Source organism: Harpia harpyja, chromosome 4 (genome assembly GCF_026419915.1).
Source record: "Harpia harpyja isolate bHarHar1 chromosome 4, bHarHar1 primary haplotype, whole genome shotgun sequence".
Taxonomy (NCBI): Eukaryota; Metazoa; Chordata; class Aves; order Accipitriformes; family Accipitridae; genus Harpia; species Harpia harpyja.
This window is the reverse complement of record NC_068943.1, coordinates 30,825,272-30,839,511: the sequence shown is the minus strand read 5'-3', so window position 1 is coordinate 30,839,511 and position 14,240 is coordinate 30,825,272. Positions and strand designations below refer to the sequence as shown.

Sequence of the window (14,240 nt, the reverse complement as noted above, 5' to 3'; positions counted from 1 at the left end):
CCTGCGATGAACAGTTCAACAGTATAAGGGGCTAAACTGCTCTAAACTAGCCAAGTAATTCTGTAGAACGCTGGCTGCTGGGTTGGATAAGTTTATAAATCTAATTAGCTGAGTAACTTAGTGCCAGTAATTTTAATAGGTGTCTTTTGCAAAAACTTCTGTTATGCAATCAGTTATGATTTCAGCAGAAGTGTTTGAAGTATGCAGTATTGGTTAGTGGGCTGTGAGGATGGATGGAATGTTGTTTCTGCTGGATGAGGACTTAAGGTAAGGTGCTCCTGATACACTTCTTGGTTCCGAGTAATTGAAAAGAAGAGTAAGTGTTGACTCTGTTTTGTCTTTGAAAAGAATTGTCACTGCTGTTCGAGTTTTGGAAAGAATCATGCTTTTGTAATGAGGGGTTTGAGACTAATGGAAGAAAATTATGAAAGGGATTGCTGAGTTTCTAGTATTGCCGAGTATTTAGATTCTTTGGTTTGGTTAATTAATGTGGCTTAAATACTTTTGTTAAACTCTATACCAAAATGGTACCAAAGTCCTTTTATGTAGGGGGAAAAAAAGAAAAAAAAAAAAAATCATGTAAGTAGAGTGAGGATGAAGACAAAGCTCAGAGGAAAAATAAGGAAGCCAGAATGGCTCAGTGTGTAACTCATGCTGTGTAAATTGCTTTGAAATCAGTGACTCCTGATGTCAGTGCCCTTAAAAAATGCAAAAGGGAATAGAAACACTTGCATGTTATGTAGATCTATACTGAAAACTTGTTACTCTTGTTATTATGTGACTTACTTTAAAATGTAAACTGCCAAAATCCAGAACCTTTAGGAGATACCAGATGGAGAAGTAGTAGAATTTCAGTGATTGTATTTACTAATAAGTGTATTATTCCTTGGAATGAGACTGAAATGCAATTTTTGCATTGTTTGAAATTCATATGGAAAATAGGAACTGTTCTGAGGACTGTGGAACCTGATTCAGATACTTGTGTAACCCTGTTTTTCTATTTTGGTTTGGGTGATCTGATCCCCCATGTTATTTAAGCTTTTCAGTTGCTGCACAAAAGAACCTTACATCACATTCCAGTATCAAAACAAGCTGTTAAATTCTCTTGTTTGTACTAATAGTTTTTGTCCTCTAAAGGTTAATATAATCAGTTCAAATAATTAGCTGTGTAATAGAAAGCCTACTTAATTAAAAAAATCCCAACACCTGAGGTTTAATGCATGGAAGTCCCAGCTGTGAAGGGAGATGGACAAGCAAATATTTCCTTAACTTTTTAATTGATACCTGATCATGCAATGCTGCATAGATCTAGGAAAAGGATTCTTAAGATATTTAGCATTTATGATATGATAGTTATTTCTGTGCTATATCTAGGCAGGGTTAATTTCAAAGCCTTTGACAAAATGCTTATTATTTCTAGATATTTGGAACCCATTTTTCCCTGGAGGAAAAAGAATGACGTAGCCAGGGAAGAATTTTCTGTTGGAATTTTACTTATAGCCATCTAAAAATTCATTGAGATTTTGTACTGCAACTGCTTATTTATGTGTGGGTTTTTTTTTTTTGTCTGAATGGCTCTCCAAGGGAACGTTAGGAAGAGGGGGGAAATGTGAACTGTCATGGTTTGACAGAGAGTTGATTGTATTTGTTCTTCGAACCTCTCATCTATCTGTTGCACCAGTGAACTCCCAAAATAGTAATCTGGATACCTTCCTTTTGAGGATTTTGATTTTTTTATAACTTTGACTTTTGTTTGACTGGTTTCTGAAACTTTTTATATCCTCAAGGTTTTTAATAATGTAGCTGTAGCTGAAAACTTATATGTACTTAAAGAGTTTTTATTGAAGCCATTGGGTTTATTCATGAATCATGTTACATCTGTTCTACTGTATTTGCAGTATAGTGTTTTCTTTATTATTAATGTGACTTAGTTTATAAAAACTAGAACAGACATCATAGCTTTAAAAATCTCCAAATCATTGATGTTTAAAACCTTATTTTATAATATGTAACATAGAAATATAATATGAAATGCCTGTGATAATTTCAAAGTCTTTGGCCCAGTTTAAATAAATCACTGTCTTTAAAGGGTCCCAAGTGACTCTAAGTGTTTACTTGACAACTAAGGAGGAGCAATTTAGTCTCCTTAATTCTGCTTATGAATTTGAGTTAATACAACTCAACACTTAAAACCAGACAAACCAACCCACCCAACCAAAAAAACTCATGCTAATATTCATGCTTCAAGAGAGGTTACATTATTTGCTTTCTTGCTCTTTTGGTTTATTTAGTAGTCTTGGCATGTATTCTCTTCAAAAGCAATGTGTCCCAAAGCATCCTGATGAAAATCTCTTGAAGACAATAAAAAAATAGTGTCCCTGAATATTACTTGCTATCTCTGCTCTTTTTGGAACTGGCTCTTTGAAGCTTCTGTTTCTGTTCACACATTCTTTTTTTCACGTCTTTTGGTGTTTCCTGGGTTAAGTCATACGGACAGATAAAAGAAAATTCACATATTTTCTGTAGCTGTCTCTTGGCTTTTCAGTTTCAAAACAAGTAGGTATAAATTAAAAAATACAGTTATTGCACAGATTCAGGTCTGTATCAGTTGGAGAAGAATTTACCATCTTTACTAAACATTTTACACTCTTGAAACTAAAACTTCAAGTGCAAGCTTTTTATGTGATGCCCTAGTTTTGCTGTATATAGATTTTTAGTTACAAATCAATAATAGACTGTTCCCATCAGTGCAGGTGTGGTATATTGCCTGGAAGAGGTTCTTGACAGATAGAGAAAGGCTTGCCCTAAATTGGGAAATATCAAATTGTGACACGTGTAAACAAGAAAGTTTACTGATTTGATAATGAGATGTCAGAATGATATGTTAAATATAGTTACTTAATGGCCTTGTGGCAAATTGTGCTTCACTGAATATGTGTTAGCTCCTGTAAAGAAAAAAACCTGCTTTTCCAAAAATTAGCATACAGGTCTCTTAAATGCAGCTTCTGTTACCCATAATGAAGTACAAGTATTATTGCTACCCACCTTTTAAAAAAAGGGCAGGAAGAGGGGAAGGTAGTCTGTTAGTTGCTAGTCCTGCTTGCTTCTGAGTCTCAGAAGTTGGTACACTGGAACATCTCGCAGCTTACTATTCCTTTTGTAGCTTGTTACTCCTTTCTGCTGGCTGACCCTACTTTGAGCAGTGGGGTTGGACTAGGTGGTCTCCAGAGATCCCTTCCAACCCTCAACAAGTCAGTGATCTCGTGAAAAATTCAATACACTTCTCTAAATTATTTTTTTAAGTTATGTTACTTATGCAGCAATGAAACATGACAGCTTGTTTGGTGATGCTATTGTATTATTTTTTTTTTTAGAAGAAATTAACATAAAAATTGGGACCTGTGATGGTAAAACAGGAACTGAAGGTGGTGCTTCACTAAAACAGAGATAATGTTCTTCCCCTATCACAGAACTGAAACTGAGAACCTTAACTATCTTAGGTTGATGTGTAGACTGCAAGCCTGACATGTATTAGTCCTCTTAAGCTTGCAGTTAATTCTTGTTTCTCTAGAACACTTTTAACTTATACCTGACACACCTGCATTTGATTTAGATTTTTTTTTTTTCCCTAGAAACATTTTTCAAGAAACTTGATGTAGATACTGCTGTAAATTCCAATGGCTGGCTTGTTTCAAACAGCTTGCTTCCTTCCTAAGGTCCCTTTACCTGTGTTGGCTGCCTGTATCTTTGCCTTCCTCCCTGATCTGTTCGTTTGCTTTCTTTGAAGGCTTCAGACGGAATGTTTTGGGAAGGGGAAGAGAAAGGAAGTGTGGTGAATTCACCGTTGTATTTTATCTCTGTTAAGCCCACAATTCTGGCACTGTTTGTTGTCTGTATTTAGTTTATTCTAATACATTATATGATTGCCAGGTTGACTTAAAAGTAGTAAGTCTTAGCAAGCTATAGAATTTGTGTACAGTTTTATATCTTAAGTGGTACTATGGTGAATACTTATTTTTAATGAATTTAATTTTCCACTACACTGTGGTTTGAGAGTGCGAACATCTGGTGCTCTGTAAAGTAAAATTTCTAGAAGGACCATAAGGAAACTTACTGTTTCTTCTGCGATATCTAACTAATGTTTGCCTGTTTTGCCCTTTGTTGCCTGAAAGACATACCGTGTCCCTCTTCCTGGCTCCTCCAGTCTTGGAATCCACAATGCAATCAGCAAAGCTGCCTTGAGTTCAATCCTTTGGGATTGAGGGATTTTTTTATTTTGTTATGCATATTTTTGGGGAGACCTCTAAGGAAAGAAAAAGTCTTAGTTTTGTTCTTATGTTCTGAATTCCTTTTCACTGGTGCTTGTAGAGGAGAACAGAAGCTTGAAGTAACGACCAAAGGTTTGACAGAGTATCGCAGGAGAACCTGCTGACATGCTGTTGTCCAACTTGTTTGCCAACTCTTCCACTTTTTGTGGTATTCTGTTACTCCATTGCTTTGGGCAGCAGCCTACAAGCTTCTGGACAGCTGTCAACCTGTGCAGGCTCTGAAACTCCTTCCAGAGGAAGCAGCAGCTAGGCAGGTGTAGACCGTCACAGAAGTGGAGAGGCATATCAGTTGGACTTGTGGTATGCATCTCAGTAAGTCTCAAGGGATCACTAGGCCTAATGAGGTACTTTAGACCTATTGTTTCCAGATATTCTAGCATTGGAAAGTTTCTGTTCATTGCTTTCCTTTCCTCATTTTGTGTCTTCTGAACTAGTAGAGAATGTGGTGTAAGTGCATAATGGAGTGAAAATAACATGCTCAGACTTTAGTTATACTAGTAATTCAGAACTTGTTAGGTTTTTTGTGGTTCTACTTTGGCCAGTGAGCAGACCAGAGTGGGTGTATTGGAGCCAAGAAAATGGAATATGCTTTGGAATCCTTGTTCAGATTTATTCAAACTGTTTGGGTTTTTTTTTTCCTGTTTGTTGAATTGCTAAATGGCTTTGGTAGATAACTCAAGGCAAAACAAAGGTGGAGGAATTGGCAACTGCGTGTTGTTCTTCAAACACCCTGTCTTGAGCCTGATGATTATCTTTTCATGAACTTTGGTGAAACTTTTTCAAAAAGCTAGGATGTTAAGTATTAAATGAAACAGGAGAGAAAAGATATCTTCAAGTCTGTCTTCCCCTTGCCAGGTCCTGTATTTTGGGGTCTGATTCTATCACCATGACAACAGGAGTTTCACACATGATAAGCCTGGTTTCCCATGATACATTTTTAAGATATATTAGTGTTATGGCTGAGAAACTGCCAATCTTTCAAATGTCATCCTGAATGTACCTTGCTGAAAATGAAAGCAAGTCTAAGGATAAAGCCAGCATGAGAAACAAACCAGTGATTGTAGCCTCCTAATTGAGTTAAATTACCTGACAAATCAGACTCTAAAATTTTTTTCTGAGGTTGTAAACTGTCTGAAAACTGTAGGAAGGTGCTTTTTTACATACACAGTGTAGGAACTGGGGAAAGCTCAGCAAAACTGCATAAAGAATTCTGTTGCATTTCTGCTGCAGTCTTAGGTTGAGAACTCCCAAACTCTTGTTTTCAAGTAGCCTTTTAGCTAAGCTTTTTTTTATGTTGAATTCTTTCTAAGAGAGTATGCACTACTTTTCATAAATGTTCCATAAATGTGGTTTTGCTTCTATGGAAATATTTTGAACTTTGGTTTGGGTTAGATAAACCAAAAACTAAGGTAATATATAGTGAAGGGCATTTGTTCCTCCCTGACCCCAGAGGATTGGGAAGAAACATTTTTTTCTAGTGTAGTTCTCTTGTACTTTTGACTCATCTGTTGCATTCCATTTTATTGCAGCTTCATGTTCTAATAAAACTCCTTTGGTTTTAGTTGATTCTTTATTTCATGCTGTCTCTTGGATGGTATTTATTCTAGCACAGACTAGTCTTACTTCATAATTTTCTAAAATGCACTTGTATTGATGGTCTCAAAGGAATAATGCTCCTGAAGCTGAGCCAAGGATACTTGAAAGTGGGCACTCAAAACCATTTGCAGTTGGAGAACACTTTCAAAACATTCGTCCGTGCTTTGGTTGGTTAAAGGGGAAGGGTTTTTTAAAATGTTGGGTGCTTAAAAACTGGCAACTTAATGATGTTCTTCCCCAATACAGGCAATTAAAAAAAATGTGGGGAAGAACAATTGTATCTATTGCAAAATATTCTTGACAGGACCTAATTTTTTTCTAAATGCATGATTGCCAGCTCTGGTAAGTGCTAATGTGTGCATTGATCATCCAAAAAAAATGCATGTACAAATTTCAAGTTAAAACTGCATTAAAATGTCAAGCTGTATATTAACTGATCAAGCTGTTTGAAGTACAGCACAAATAAGAATGTATATTGGTTATAAGTTTTGAAGACTGAAAGTTGTCTTTCTGAGAACTCCCCTACTTTGATCATTTAAACCTTGATAATCTGATTTTTCAAAATTTCCACTGTAAATTGTTGTGCTTTTTATTTGTTTTAGTGTGAGCCTCTGTTAGAAAAGCTTTGGTTTCAGGGTTTAATACCTGTGATGCCTTTTAACTTTTTTGCACAGTGATGCCAAACATTTTGGTACTGTCCTTCATACAGCCTAAAATAGTAAAATGGAAGTTATAACAAAAAATATTTTGCCAGCTTTGCATATTATTTAGAAGGCTACATTTTAATATTAGCAGCTCTCTTGTCAAGCATAGCAATCACTGCTTTTAATAAATGTTCTCACCGGTAGATGTTGTATGATATTAGAATGGCTCGTATGTATTTGGCAAATAAGGTGGTGTTGAACAAACTGCATTTGAACAGTGTTTAAAAACAAAGCAAAAAACATATAGGCTTGCATCAGATCGTGAAAGAAAAGCTGAATTGTACTTAAAAATAGCTTGGCTGATGCAATAGTCAGGCTAATGTTGAAGCCCAAGTATTATACCCATAACATTGGCTCCAGTCCTGCCAGTGGCTTCATAAATGAAGAAAGTTAATGCTGCAAGAGCGTTCCAGTCAGTGGAGTTCATTCCAGTCAGTGGTTCTGCTACAGGGGGAGTGTAGGATGTAGGAACCAACCTTAAAAGAATTGACTTTCAAGTCTGTTTTCTTCCCCTCCCTGGGTATTTTTGTTTGAGAAGCAAACAAAAAGTTCCAGGAGTACTGGAGTTTAAAAAAAAAAAAAAAAAAAGGCGGGGGGGGGGCTGTGTGTAGGGCTTCTAGTGGTTTCTGTCAGAAGTCTCCTCGACTGTGGCACTGCAGTTATCCTTTTGCTATTGCCATGCTGCTCTTCCCTTTGCCCCAATAATTTAAGTTCTTCTCGTACCTCTTTCCTCTGCCTTCCCCACTGTAGTTTCCCTTTTGCTTTGTGTCTTTTGGCTTGCTGGCTGCCTGAAAAAAACAGGCTGGTCTGCTGCTCTCTCAGCTTGGGATGTGCTACCTGGATAGCTGGTCGTTGTCCATCGGAACGAGTAATGTTGGGGATGCCTCTTGCCATCCCTTGCCTTGTGCTTGTGGAGGCAGAAATAGGGCCGTGCTCATCTACTCCATTGTTTTCATGACACCCCTATTCTTTGAGGTCTCAAACTGGATTTAAATTGAACAGTGGCTTCAGAGGTTGTTTTGTAGGGAACACGCAGCAGAAATACTTGGTTTGTCATGTTCTTTTGTTTGTTTTTGTTTTGAAGACCCAATCAAAATTGAGATAGAACTATGCGTAATGGCCACTGATCTTGTGGAGTCTGAGTGGTTTATCACTGCAAGCCATTTAAGTGTAATAACTAGAAATTTGCAAGTTTTAAACTGTGTATGTAAACTGAAGAAATTTCTAGTAACTCTTAGTCATTTACTAAACAAAATGAGTAATTCTAATAAAACATGGAGATGAGTTTATTGTTACGATAGCTATAAGCCCGCTTTTCCTGTAACTTGTAGTTTTTTGCGTTTAATGTTAGCTGCAATTCCGAACTGGATTGTTAAGCTTGGGTGAATTTGGCTTCCTCATAGTTAACTCTGGAGCCTCCCATTGAGTTGTGTACTTAATGAGTAGGCCATGTAGAGATGGATTACTGATGTTCTTGTCCATAGTGTTATGTTTTTACCTCAGATTAACTCTGTTTACACTATATTTTCATGCTCCAAATGAACATGTAGTCATAGTTTAAATTTGCCTTGATAGATGGAAAACAGGTACTCAGATGATACTGACTTCTGTAATAGCTAGCTGCTAAATAGACAAAATTTTTTTACATTAATATTTAGGACACTGCTCAGAATATCCATTTGCTTTGATTTAAGTGATAAAGAAGAGGGAAGGAATATGTGTTGTGTTGTAGGAAAAGAAGACATGAAGTGGTTGTCTGTAGTGAGAAGAATGTTAGGATTTACATTTTGAACAGCGTTAAGATTTACATTTTGTCTCTTTACTTTCCTTTTGAAGTACTTATACTCTCTCAATAATGTCTTCTACCACTGTTTATTAAGTTGCAGTTAAAGATTCATCATATGTTTGCATACTTTTTTTTAGTCTATACTCAGCATTATTTTACTACAGTTAGAGCTCTAGATACTGTGGAGCTCAAAATCTGTACAGTCCAGTTAATGATTCATTTCCTTAAGGCCGAGGTTATCATGGTTAAATTATTGGCTCTTTGCAAATGATCTGCCAATGAACATGCTGCTAACAGGTGTTCAAGTGATTCCACTGGAGTTGTGGAGTATCCCTTCCCCGTGTCCTCCTCCCCCCACAATGCTCTCTGCCCCCGCCTTAGAGATGGGAAGCATCTTCCATATAGTTCCGTTGAATGCAGAATATATGTTTCATTGCATGTTTTCGTAAAGAACTGCAGTAGTATGGAAACACCCCTTTTTTCTGTCTACATACAAGAAGGAAAAAATTTAATGAATGAATGAAAATATTGAGTCATAATATCAAGTTATATTGCTGGAAAAGCAAACTTTTGATTAGCATAAGCTTGAATATGCTGTGTTTCTGAAGCCTGCATTCAATTCATGTGAAAAAAAATGTTTTAATGCTGTATTCCAGTCTGCCATTTAGTTCTCACCCAGGTCCTTCCTATAGCTTCTCTCCAATAAAGTTGTGCAGTTGCCTACGCAGATACCATTAGAATGCATTTTATTGGGTACCATATATGATCCTTCTGTCATGCAGGCTGCTTAAATATATATGCATGCTTTATTTTATAAAACAGAATGAAAGAACTTGACTGGTAAATGACAATTCCCTGATGACTTGAAAAAGGACGTTAAAAGATTGCTCGGGCTAGGAATAGCAGACTGTTACAGTAAGTCGCATCTTGAAGTATGAAGTTGGCAGTTCTGTTTGAGGAATTGTTCTGCTGGACTGAAGTCTACAATAAAAATAGTTAGGAAATGAAAGAACAGGAAATTACTTGATGTTCACATGTAAAATTATATACATGAAGTAATACTGAATATAATGCTTGTCCAGCAAAAAAAGGAGGGAAAAAGCAGTTACGCAATGTTAAACTCTGGTCTAGTTTGCAAAATTGTTATGGGGATTTTAGTTATGCAGATATTAAACTGTGAATTAAGCATCATTTAAAACTTGGGGAAATAGCTATTTGGAAGAGTAACTACACTTAAAAACACTCTCATTCTCAGTTGAATTATATATAATGTAATGCTTAACTCTAGAGAATGGATTTTGAACACATGCCAACAATGAAGGACTTCTACTTTGTTAGGCATCTGCGTTGCGGTTTTCTTTACATTGGCTATGTGAAGCTTTGTCACATGCACTATTCTTTTTGTACATTTCAGTAAAATAGAAGGTGGAGTTTGACTTAAGAGTGTGTTAAGAGTTTTCTAATATGAACTTTTTTGCATGTAGACATAATGGCAACATGGAATGCTTGTGAGATTTTTTTACTTTTTTTGGTAGTTAGAAAGCCATTAAGTAGAAAATACAATGGTTTGCATATAATATACAGCTAAAACATGAGAACTTTAATGCAGATCTCTTGGTCCTGCTGCAAGCTAATTTTAGAATCTTGCCTTAAAAAGAAAATGTGATGGAAGGAAAAGAGCCTTGCTGTTTTTTTATAGGAGAGCTTATCTTAGGAACTTAAAGGCAGAAGCATTTTATTAAATATAACAGCCGTTTTGAGGAAACGCTGGCCTTTACATTTTGGCACAGAAATCGGAGATCAGGCAACTAATTTCATGCTAAAAGAGTCATGTCAAGAATATCTCTGATGTATGTTGTTGTCAAACTTGCTTCAAAATAAACTGTGCATATTGTAGATACTAATCATACAGAAGTGTTCAGTAATGATTCAAATGGTGTTTTTTTTTTTTTAAGAGGTTTCATAGCGTCTTGTGTGTTTGCCTGAGTGTGTGGGAAGCTTTTTTTTTTTTCTGCCCTGGATTGTGTTTATTTTTGTCAATGGAGTCTTGACTGGAAGGAAAGAGGGTCCTGTGAGATTCAATGTATGGTTAAACACTCTCCAACCCAGATCAGTCAGTGGGGTAAGTTTCTATTTTGGTATGGATGTTTGGTGTCTGTCTTTTTCCCTGTTCTGAATAATTTTGTGAAAGTAGTAAGCCTAGGCTAGAAATAGATCTTTGTGTTTTCATATGTATTTTTTTATGTATGACTTGATACTGTTTTTTTTTTTCTTCTTACACGCAACCTAAACCAAGTGCTAATATTTCAACAGATACAGAATGACAGTCAAACACTGCACACTGGTATGCCTGTGAAGAGGCACTGCCAAAGTTAATTGTCTCTAGTGCAAAAGCTGGGAGTTCTGGCTGATCAAAGCAGGTAGGTGTGAAGGTGCTTGCATGGAGAGAAGATACAGGGACAACTCAATGCAAAGAGTTTTTCTTTAACAAAGCCAAATGATACATTTCAAATGGCCTTTACCTCAGTTGACTTATGAACATTTTTATTATAAAACTTGGGGTGGTCTTATTCCAAGTGGTATTTGAGAGAATGACACAATTTTAATTCGATAATAAAATATGGGTGAATTTGAGGCACTAGTCTGTAAGGAAAGTTAAGTCAGCAAATCTTCAGAAAACATTTAACTAGCTAATTAAAGACAGCATGTTTTGTGTGGTGGGTAGCAGTACAAGATAATCCAGAATGCATTTTTTGTGTATTCTTAACACCTACAGGGTAAAAATAAAAAAATGTAACTCTAATCTAAAATGTAACTGACTGCACATGAGACTTTCTAAACTTGAATCTTGAACCTTAGAGTCAGACTATATATTGCAGAGGTATCATGGTGTGCTTGCGCATCATTTGCAAGTCATGAGTCTAAATGGGTTTCTGTCTCTGCTGTCACCAGCTTGTGTTAGACAAAAATAAGCCTTAGTTATATCACGCACTGCTTAGTGCTGGAGAACTAATACAGCTTACAGTAGCATTTGACATCAGTTTGTGTCTCAGCAGTAACAGTTACTAGAAAACTCAGTCCAGCTTTGGCTGTAGAGTTCTTACCGCTACTGAAAATGCGGAAAGGACCAAGCCTGTTGGTCAGATTGCATGCTAAATTTGTAAGCTTTAGAGTCAGGAAGTTCTTTTAACATAAAAGATGTAGAAGTTACTGTTTGATACGGAAAGTAACACAGTAAGTGCTCAATTCTGAAATGCATGTTTTGAGTGCTTCCAAAGTAGAACTTCTTAAAACTGGTGACTTTAAAAAACCAAATCATTTGTTTAGCTTTTATTTTCCCGTGCATCCATGTTGCCCTTTACTAACATTAATCTATTAAAAAAATATGTTTGAGTAAATACTGCGTGAAAGGGGCATTTTTGCTGTGTTTGAGTTCTACAGAGATCCCAAACACCAGAGGAAAGTCATGAAGGAGATGATCAAGGGTCAAAACCTGCAGAGAAAAGTCTTGAGCTATTCTCACCCGAAAATTCAGTCTGGACCTTGCCCCACCCCCCAAAAAAACCCCAAATCACAGGCATCCAGTACGGTGTGGCTGTTGAACAGTACTGGAATTGCTCCTCTTAACATTGCTTATGTGTAGTATTTCACCTTCCAGGTTCTGCAGATAGACTGGCTGAAAGACCCTGACCAGAGAAGTGTAGGGAATTATGTGAAGATTGAGAACTCACTATGAAAAATGATGCTTTAAAAAAAGAAAAGTGTAAGAAATTCATGTAAGCTAATTGCATGTAAACGGAATTGGATTAAATCAAGCAAGCCATGTATTAAGAGCTAAAAAGGAAAGTACAAAGACACTGTTAATATTAAACTACAGATTATATGTAGTTTCTTCAAGGTATACGTAAATACTGTAACGTTTGTTGCTATAGTTGGCTTTCTTAAGGAGGAAAAAAGTGAACAATCTGACATCATACAATGTCTTAGAAACACTGGTGTGGTTTTTTGTTTTTTTTTTTTTTTTTTTTTTAAATATTGGCTCATGCACTCTGACCAGAAGCATAGAATTTCCCTAAGGCTGAATGAAGGTCTGTCTTTATGACAAATGTATATTAGGGCCAGTAAAGTCTGTTGAAACTGATTTAAAATGTGGTTTAGTTGGGCCAAAAAAAGGTTTGCTCTCGACTGTACTTGGCATACAAAGTTGACAAGAAACAAAAAGCGTGTTAATAAAGACATTTAAAAATCTTCTTGTGATGTAAACAGTTTTAAAAACGAAAAGTAATTATAACATCGTTAAAGAAATGGGTATTTGTTAAAATCTATGAAATTGATGCATCTATTAATGGGAGTTATGTTTAAAAGGTAGTATTTTCTATAATCAACCAATCGTTCAATTTTATAGCCCTAGCATTTTCCTGCTGTTACATATGCGCCAAGAAATACTGTCTGTGTTTCTCAAATGGGTATTGCTGTGACAGTTATATACAATTTTGGAATTCTTTGTCATCCTGAGTTCAGAAAAGCCGTAGCTTTTTACCACTCCTAAACTGGCAATAGGAAGTGTCTTTCAGGGATTGGTACCTACGCTGGTCTTGAGTAGGTATTGTCCGACGCCTTGTCTGATAATCTAGACAACGCTGTGGCCCTCTCTGGTTTTTAGTAGGCCTTTAGAGAAGTTGAGCACCAAACATTTCTGGAGAGAGGCCAACTGCTTTAAAACAAATTCTGAAATTCAGAAAGTCAAGGTTCCTACTGTTCTATTTTTCTGCAAGTTTAGCTTTTAATGATGGGCTGTGTGACACAATCTTTTGAAATCAACACTTTGATCAATGTTTTGCTGCCTTTTCTTCATCTTGGGACTTGATAACATTATCTGGTATAGCTGTTGTAATGCTCAATGACTTCTTCCCTTCTTTCTCATCAAGTCCCCTCCTCCCCTTCTCTCCAAAAAACCCCAAACTAGGAAGGTTGGAGAAACTAGTATTTTTTTCATAGTGTCAGTAGCTTGGAATTTAAACAGTCAGCCTTACATCACTCCTGTTGATACTTTAATATGCATGTCACGTTGGTGCTAGTTTCCAGGAGAGAGATGCTTTACTAAAATTTGTTGTTCTTGTAATGTTTATTTTGAATAACAGTTCAACTGGATGCTGGTGCATAGATCCTGCAGTGGGTTTGCAGCCTGCACATATTTCTAGAGGTATGACTAATGGCAGCAGGGCAACAACTACTTAACCTAGAACAAGTTTCATTTTAGGAACTGCAGATACTCCATATGGCTAGTTGCACTTTAAATCTAAAATAAATGCATGATGCTTTAAAATTTAAGTTTGAGGGTTGAGAAATAGTTGATCTAGCTGCAGGTAACTTCAATCAGGTGTGGCAGTTTGTTTTGTTTATATGTTCTTTCACTTGGATCCTGCAGCTGTTGGAGCTGCAGTATTAGAAATAAAAAAAAAAAAGTATTGTTGCTTATATTCTATACCACTTACCAAATACATAGATTCAGTTTTTTGCTTATTTTGCAGATGGTATTCTGTAGAATTTACTCACGATTATTTAAACTTTTCTTTACTGGCTGTTGAGCTTCTGCTCACTGATGCAGAAAAATGGGGATCACTCTTCACTGGCTCTTTCACTGGCAGTGAAACCTGCCGTGTAGAGAAGGAAGGTGGGTGAAAGCACTAAAGGGAGTTTTCCTCCCAGAATATCTATCAACAGCCAGGTCGCTATGGAAGGACGTTGCAGAGATTCCTTTCTTTGCCCAAAGGAGATAAGAACATTGATTACAGGATTCCTTACCATCTTCTGTATGCTCACAAA

The 14,240-nt window shown here is 36.5% G+C and overlaps 1 protein-coding gene across 19 annotated transcripts in view; it reads left to right on the top strand.

The window, feature by feature from the left end:
- TSC22D1 (TSC22 domain family member 1) overlaps positions 1-14,240 on the top strand; it is a 96,979-nt gene that overhangs the window by 21,831 nt on the left and 60,908 nt on the right. For 7 of the 19 annotated variants that reach the window (XR_008235001.1, XR_008235002.1, XR_008235000.1 and 4 more), the window contains exons 2-3: positions 10,728-10,834; positions 12,073-13,617. The exons of 8 other annotated variants lie outside the window; for them this stretch is intronic. The gene's annotated coding sequence lies outside the window, so the exon portion shown is untranslated. The remainder of the gene's footprint in view (positions 1-10,727; positions 10,835-12,072; positions 13,618-14,240) is intronic. 4 more of the 19 variants (XR_008234999.1, XR_008235008.1, XR_008235004.1 and 1 more) reach the window with 2 other exon arrangements.